This window comes from Prionailurus viverrinus, chromosome X (genome assembly GCF_022837055.1).
Source record: "Prionailurus viverrinus isolate Anna chromosome X, UM_Priviv_1.0, whole genome shotgun sequence".
In the NCBI taxonomy this organism is placed as follows: Eukaryota; Metazoa; Chordata; class Mammalia; order Carnivora; family Felidae; genus Prionailurus; species Prionailurus viverrinus.
The window spans coordinates 105409472-105417731 of record NC_062579.1 but is presented as its reverse complement, the minus strand read 5'-3'; positions in this window follow the sequence as shown (position 1 = coordinate 105417731).

Genomic DNA, 8260 nt, shown 5'->3' with positions numbered 1-8260 from the left:
CAAGTTGGCGGAACTGGTTATCCCTTCGCTTCAGGGCTGGCCACGCAATATCCCCATTGCTGAATGAGTGGAAGGGAAGTGAGAAAGCGGAGATGTGGGGCAGAGAGTAGGGATCTCATGTTTGTGTGTGTGTGTGTGTGTGTGTGTGTGTTTGAGAGACAGCAAGAGAGAGCAAATGAGGGAGGGGCAGAGAGAGAGGGACAGAGAATTCCAAGCAGGCTCCGAACTGACAGGGCAGAGCCTGACTCAGGGCTCGATCCCATGAACTGGGAGATCACGACCTGCTGAAATCAAGAGTCGGTCACTTGACTGACTGACTGAGCCGCCCAGGCGCTCCTGCATCTCGTGGTTTCCAGAAACCATCAAACGGCAGACACCCTCTGCCTCAGCAGTCCAGACAGAGCACACAGCGGTCCGGTCCGTGAGACAGGAGGGACCACCAAGTGTTGACCTGCCCACCGCCTCCCCTGTCCACCAGCAAGCCCAGCCCTCCCGCGGCAGTCTCTAAATAGGGAGGGGAAAGCCCCACGCTGGGTGTTTCATTTGGTGAGGAATCAAATGACCCAAATGCCGGCAACATACACAGAATCCCTAAAGGTGTTTCTGAAATACAGCCCTGGACTCCCAATCCCTGGGGTGTGGCTGACATCCCTTTTTTTTCTGAAAAATCTTCTGGGGAGTGCTTTTTAGGGAACTGCCTTCGGAACCTGCAGCCAATTCCTTGGGATAGCCTCGGTGCTAAATTGATTTTGTTTTTTAATTGGCCAACATCTGATCCAGGGCCGCTGGGCCAATGTGCCAACAAGGCCACGCTACTTTGGGTCCAAAGGGAGGGTGGAAGGGATTATTCTCAGGTGTCACGTAACATGGCTCTGAAGAGCAGCCCCTGAGATGTCCAGCATCCTGGCAGCAGCCCTGGAATAAGTGTGCAATCTCCCAAGGGGGCGTCTTGGAAGGACAACGCGCGTTTACTAAATGCAAAAGTTCTGATGTCATTGAACAAATAGGAAAGCTTTGATATGCTTGTTAAAAATCAATCTCTCTCTTTTGTACGCCATGTGTTTGGGGAGGAGGGGAAGGAAACGGGGGCTGCCACTAAATTCACACGCTCTCTTCCGGGGGCTGGGGGGAGAGGGGCGGTGGCTTCAGTGCAGGGCCTGGCAAACGTTTTCTGTAAGGGCCAGATAGCAGATCTTTGCAGCTTCGTGGGCCAAGTGGGCTCTGTCGCCTGGGCTGAACTCTGCCTCTGTAGTGCAACAGCAGCTACATACAATGCGCCGACCAATGAGCATGGCTGTGTGCCAATAAAACTTTATTTGCAGAAACAGCCGGCTGGGACTTGCTCTGTGGGCTGAATTTGGTCCGCGGGCTGTGGTGTGCGACCTCTGCTCTCTGCGGAGCGAACACCCACTTGCAGACTTCTTGTTTAACATCTCCAAACGACTTCCTGAAAGGTAAAGGGGCAAGTTTGGTCCCTAGGCTCCCGTGATCACTTGTCTTCAACCGTTCTCCGTTGAATCCCATGATGTCATGCTGCAATGCAGTGGGTCATTGACGGGGTCACATTACTCAGAGAAAAACAGGATGTTTGACACCTAAAATACTCAGAACAAGCCCAGAGCTCATCTCTGCAAAAATGCTCTTATATAATGGGAAGTCAGGACAAAGGGAAGGCCGCAAGGGGTGGCTGCGTGGGGACAGCCACTCCCATGGAGGAGGCGTGCCGGTCCGGGCTCAGATGGCAGGCCTGCTGCCCGGAGAGAGCACATCTCTGCTTGCAGCTGTCACTCTAGTGGGCAGATGACTTCATTTCGACTCCCCCCCCCCCCAAATAAAGGGGTAATAATCTCCCACTTGGGAGAAATACCATATGGTAGATGCTTTGAAAAGTTGTAAGAAAAGTATAAATTACTTAGGGGGGGGAAGCTATATACAAAAGCATGACATTTGTCTAGAAAAGGATCAGGCAGTTTCTTTGAAATACCATAGCTTCCTAGAAAACCGAGTCTAAACCAGCGGGATTAGGTAACAAGAGGGGTATTATCAAGGCAGATCACCGGGGAGATCTGGCTCTTGTGTTTACATACCTTCAGTGCAGCTCAAATCCAGAACACTTATCCGCACAGCTCTCCCGTGACCTGCCCCTGCCGGAACCTCAGTGCCCACCGCTCTCTGCCCTGTATCCACGCTCAAAAATATATGACATAACGGCTTCTAGTTCCCCAGACGCCCAGAGGTATGTGGCTTCCTGCCTCTGAGCCTCTTTCTCGTTGGGGTTCCTTGTCCTGGAAGGCCCTTCTCACCCTTCAAACTTCAGCCCCCTTTGGCTATTCCTTGCCCCCCCAGATGTGTTCAGCACCCCTTCTTCTGTGCTACCCTGAGGTCTTACACATATTTCTCCTGTTGCACTTACCACACTGCCTGGTCATTTAATTGAATATACGACTGATCTCTTCCAGTAGAGCGTGAGTTCCTTGCTGTCTGATTTGTCTCTGGATCCCCAGAGCATAGAGGGCATTGGCTCACAGGAAGGACACCATAAACCTTTGTGCCAGTGGATGTCCAATCATGGGGACACCTTACGTGTCCAGCTGTTGTCTTTTGAACCAAAGCTGTATTTGCCAGGGCTAGCCTGAGTTAGGGCTCCAAGTTAAGGTCTCTACAACACAACCACCTTTAGCCTTGGCTTCCTGGGCACGAGGCTCCCGGCAACTGAGTCACTGGCATAGCTCTTCTCTTAACTTCTTTTTTTTTGAGAGACACATAAAGAGAGAAAGTGTGAGCAAGTGGTGGAGGGGCAGAGGGAGAGAGAGAGAGAGAGAGAGAGAGAATCTCAAGAAGGCACCGTGCTCAGCTCAGGTCCCACGACCCTGAGATCATGACCTGAGCCGACATCGAGAGTCGGACGCTCACCCAACTGAGCCACCCAGGCGCCCCTCTTCCATTAGCTTTAACTGAACTCATATACACCAAGACTTCCAGTCCTGTTACTGGGAGTCTCCCAGCCAGCTCCTTCTTATCCTCCAGGGGCTCATCTTCAGGGTCTCCTCTTCTGAGAGGCTGTCCCTGACACTCCAGTCATGGGTTGGTCTCTCCATCACTTTGCCATGGCACACGTTCTTTTTGCTTTCTCCCACTCATCACAATCTGTAAGGATTGATAGTATCTCTTTACTGGCTTAAGGTCTGCTTCTCCTACTAGAGGGTTAGCTCCATGAGGAGAGGGCCCACCCATCTCCTTCACTGTTGCAACCTTGGCCCAGCACAGCACTTGGCATTTCGTAGGCATTCGAGAGATATCTGTTGAGTGAACGGTATGAAGTCTGGGCAACACAACACATCCGGAACGCCTCACGCGGTACCCACTGCCTGTAGGCTCACTGTAAATGTTTTCTTTATCAACATCTCTTCCATCACACAAATCCCAGGAAACAACCAGGATAACGAAGCTACATTTCCCCCACGCCAGCACTTACAAAAATGCTTTCCTTCACCTACAGGCAAACATAAAGGGAGATGATAGCCAAAAAAAGAGATCAGTTGTCATCTTTCATGTCCAAATAAGACGCGTGCAGAGTTGATGGCATTCCTATTTCCCTCAAGTGCCGCGGAAGCTAAATCTCTCACAGCTTGAGCAAATGGAAAGACCAGAAACGGTCACACATAACCTTAAAAGTGGATCTGACCATACTGCAGAGCGAGGCGAGCCTGGGTTAGGAGATTATGCCCATATAAGGCCCTGCAGGCAGCTCCCAGTGGAGCCTGAGATAATTTGGCACCTCTCGGCAGAGAACAACAGGATTGCTTTCAGGGCTGTGTTCACAAATAATCCTAGAGCTGCTATCTACGTTTTCATCTAAACATTTGAGGGAAAACCTAATACCACCCTAAACATCTCAGGCCTCAAAGACTCTTGACAGAAGTGCTGAAAAGAACTCAGAGGCAGCCATCTTGGACACGCTGAGGAAGAGGGTGGGATAGGAGGACAGGGCTCTGGACGTCACCTGAGTTCAGACACGGGCTGACATCTGCTTTTTTTTTTTTTCTGCCGGTTTCCTGGGAGGTGATGTGGGGGAGGAGTTGGCAAACTCTCCCTGTAATGAGCTAACTTTGTGGGCCATGTGGCCTCGGTCACAACTCCTCAACTCTGCTGTTGCCGTGGAAATGGCTTAGACCGTGTGTAACCGAATAGGTATGGCTGTGCCTCGATAAAACTTTATTGATAGACACTGACCTTTGAGTCTCATGTAATTTTCACTTCAAGAAATATTGTTTTGATTTTTTTTAAGCATTTGGAAACGTAACAGCCATGCTTTGCTCTTGCCAGTATAAAAACAGGCAGTGGGGCACCTGGGAGGCTCAGTCGGTTAAGTCTCCAACGTGATTTCGGCTCAGGTCACGATCTCACGGTTCGTGACTTCGAGCCCCACGTCAGGCTGTGAGCTGACGGCACGGAGCCTGCTTGGGATCCTCTCTCCCTCTCTCTCTGCCTGTCTCCAGCTTGCATGCTGTCTCTCTGTCTCTCTGAAAATAAATTTAAAAAGATCAGGCAGTGGGCCAGCAGCCTTGGGCCTTTGGACTCACTTGGGTTTTCCAAGCTTACTTCTGCCACGTTTTGGTTAGGTGGCCTTGAGCAAGTCCCCGGAATCTCTGAGCCTTGGTTTCCCCATCCGTCAGGACCAACCTGCCAGCTGCGGAATGAGGATTCACAAAGATAAGGCATGGACAACGGTGAGTACAGTTTTTGGCACTCAACACCTGTTAGCTGAAATCTGAAATTCCCTTGGATTTGAGCTGGGGCTCTCCCTCCTGATGAGCCAAGTGCCTAGCACATTGCCTGGCACACAGTAGACCCCCACGGATAGTGCGTTGAATGAATGAATGAGTGAACGAACGAACGAACGAACGAGCAGCTATTGCCCAGGCCAAGTCCTCTGGTATTTGAAGTCCAAGAAAAACACCCTTTCTCCCTCATCTCTAGGGCTCAAGACGTTTGCAGTGGTCGGGGGGGGGGGGGAGGGCAAGAAGATCACCGTGCGGCACCACCCGCCTTCTGGTCCCTCGAGGGCTGCTGGCCTGCCCACCGCCAGCCTCCCTGGACGACACGGCTCCCACACAAACACACTGGGGCTTTTTCGAGCCAAACTGCTCTCTGCAGACGCGCCCTCTTCCAGAGGACTGTGTGCTCCAGCTGCTAAGGTAAAAGACGGGTTAGCCAGTGACTCAGGCCCGTGTGCTTCATGGGGGGAAGCCATTTATTTTATATAAACAGCATCTGGTGCTCATCTACCCCTCAGGAGGAGGCTGTGGGGATTCCTGGCATAAGGGTCATTTTAAGTTTCAAAGTTCCTCCCGGGTCCAGGAAAAAAAAAAAAAAAACACGGCAGAAAACACGGGAAGGGAGATCATCTTGAGCCGTCTGCAGCCGTCCCTGAGCCACAAAGAGCATCATGAGAGGATCAGAGGCCCCAGCAAAGGGCTCACTGGGGAAAGGCCCCCGCAAGGCCAAGGTGGGCCTGATACGGTGCTGGTTTCCCACCCAGAGAGGCAGCGCGGGGGTCACTGGGCGCGCTGTCTCAGCAGCGTCCCGCTTGGATAAGCCTCGGCCTCCGGAGACACCGGCAAGGGGCCCGGGGGCTACGCGAGCACCGACGAGACCCTTAGAGGCTTCCAGCCTTCCCTCCAGAGGAAGGCTTGACTTGGCTCCGACTACAAATACCGTCAACCACATCACAGCCGTTTCACAAAAGTGCTCAGAAAATGGAAAATGTCCAGGGCATTTGTGGGAACCAAGAAGGAGCCAAGCACAAGCATGGCATCATTTTTCCCCACCACCCAAGGAGCCACCTTCCCAAGTCCTAAAGAGGCAGAAAGCGGGGGGAGGGGGTGTCAGGGGGCCTGGGAGCCCACTGAGCCGGCCTCTGTGAGCTCCAGGAAGCCTAAGCCTGTCTGCATCTCAGAGCCTGCTGTGGGCCTTTGGGCCCATAATAGTGATAATATCCGTAACAGCTACCACTGACGGAGTGTTCACGGTAGCCCAGGCACTCTACTAAGTAGCTGTGTGACCTGGGACATTCACCGAACCTCTCTGAGCCTCAATTTGTTGCTTATGTGTAAAGAGGGAGAATGGGAGTGCTTAGCTCAGAGGGCTGTCGTGAGGACTCATCGAGGCGACGTGTGTGAAGGCCTCGACCGTGTCCCTAGCCCCTATCAGGCATGCCGTAAGTGGCCACGATCGCTATTATTATTCCACGTGAAAACCCTCAAGTGATTAGGGTCAAAGGGGAAAATGAGAACAGCCTTGACTCTGTTTGACTTCTGCCCTCCCTCACCCTCCGTCTTCTCACCTTACCTGAGACACAGACCATTTCAACTCTCTCCCGACCCCCCGGGAGGGCAGACTAATCACTCGTCGGTCTAGGTGCCCATCAACGGCAACTCTGAACAGACTGTCTCTTCCTCCCTCCGGGCCGGGTCTGTTTTCTGCATTTCACATCCCCTTGACAACGTGACCTTGGCCTCCACAGGGCAACGCGGGAGGCACTGTGAAGCTGTGAATCAGAAATGCCAAGGCCGGGGCGCCTGGGTGGCTCAGTTGGTTAAGTGTCCAACTTTAGATCAGGTCATGATTTCACGGTTCTCGAGTTCGAGCCCCACATCGGGCTCTGTGCCTGAGGGGTGCACCGTCTAGTGGGGGAGCCGAGCAAAATAAACGAACACTTCTCTGTTCGTGAAAAGTTCTCTGCAGCAGAGGAGTTCCGGGCACCGTCGGGCCCCAGAGGAACGGGAGCCGAACTCATCTGGGGGCGTGTTTGTTTTAGTCCCAGAAAAAGCTGGCGGCAATGACAAAACACAGGCTTTGCTGAAAACAAGTGGGATTCAGCAGCCCAGGAAACCAAATGCAGCGGGTGCGCCACGTGCAAAGGCAGCTCTGGAGCTTTCTTCCTCTGGGTCATGGTGGTTCTGGCTTTCTTTCCCGTCCACCCCGGAGGCTGCCAATTATGCTCCTGCCCCCAACCCACAAGGAAGAGTTAATCCTTAAGAAGATGCCCACACGGGCGCCTGGGTGGCTCAGTCAGTTGAGCACCCGACTCTTAATTTCAGGTCGGGTCATGATCTCAGGGTTGTGAGATTGAGCCCCGCATTGGGCTCTGTGCTGAGTGCGGAGCCTGCTTGGGATTCTCTCTCTCCCTCTCTCTCTGTCCCTCCCCTGCTCACACACGCTCTGTCTCAAAATAAATAAGTAAACTTAAAAAAAAATGCTCACAATTTGAAGTTACAAAATACACAATAAAAATACAAAATCCGGGGCACCTGGGTGGCTCAGTCGGTTAAGTGTCTCTTGGTTTGGGCTCAGGTCACGATCCCGCTTTGTTTGTGGGATCGAGCCCCGCATTGGGCTCTGCACTGACAGAGTGGAGCCTACTTGGGATTCTCTCTCTCTCTCTCTCTCTCTCTCTCTCTGCCCCACCCCTGCTTGCACACTCTCTCTCTCTCAAAATAAATAAATAAGCATTTTTTACAAATGCAAGATCCTGTATACACTGGGATTTCAATTTTAGACACTTCGTTTCTGTATGTGGGAGTGCATAGACACGTACAGTAAAAGGACCAGAAGGAAACACATCAAAATGTTAATGATGGTTTTCTTTGGGAAGCATTTTTATATCTTCCTGTTTCTTGTTAAACATTTACATTTTCCCACACTGAACATGTATTAATCTTTATTATCGGGACGCCTGGGGAGCTCTGTTGGTAGAGCATCAGACTTTTATTATTGGAAAAATAATGTTGATTTCATAAGTAAAGAGCCAGCAAAAGGCTACCTGCTGTATGACTCTGTTTATATGACACTCTGGAAAAGGCAAAACTATAGGGACAGAAAACAGTTCAGTGGTTGCCAGGTGCCTGGGGTGGGGACACAAGGGAATTCTTTGGAGTGATTAAAAATGTTCTGTATCTTTATTGTGCTGATAGTTACATGACTGTGTGTTTTTCAACACTTGCCGAACTGAACACGAAAAAGGATAAATTTTACTGTATACAGATCGTTCCTTAATAAATCAGTTCTTTTTTTTCAGTTAGAGTCTAGACCATTTCTCCAGTTCTATTATTCCTGGACAACGGTTCTATTATTCCTCTGACAAACCTAGGAAGATAATGAGAATTTTGGAATACATGATTTCAAAAGAAGGATTAAAGAAACAAAGAAAATTTTCCTCTGCCTGTCAGTCTCTCCAAGTTTAGCCTTGGATGGCCAG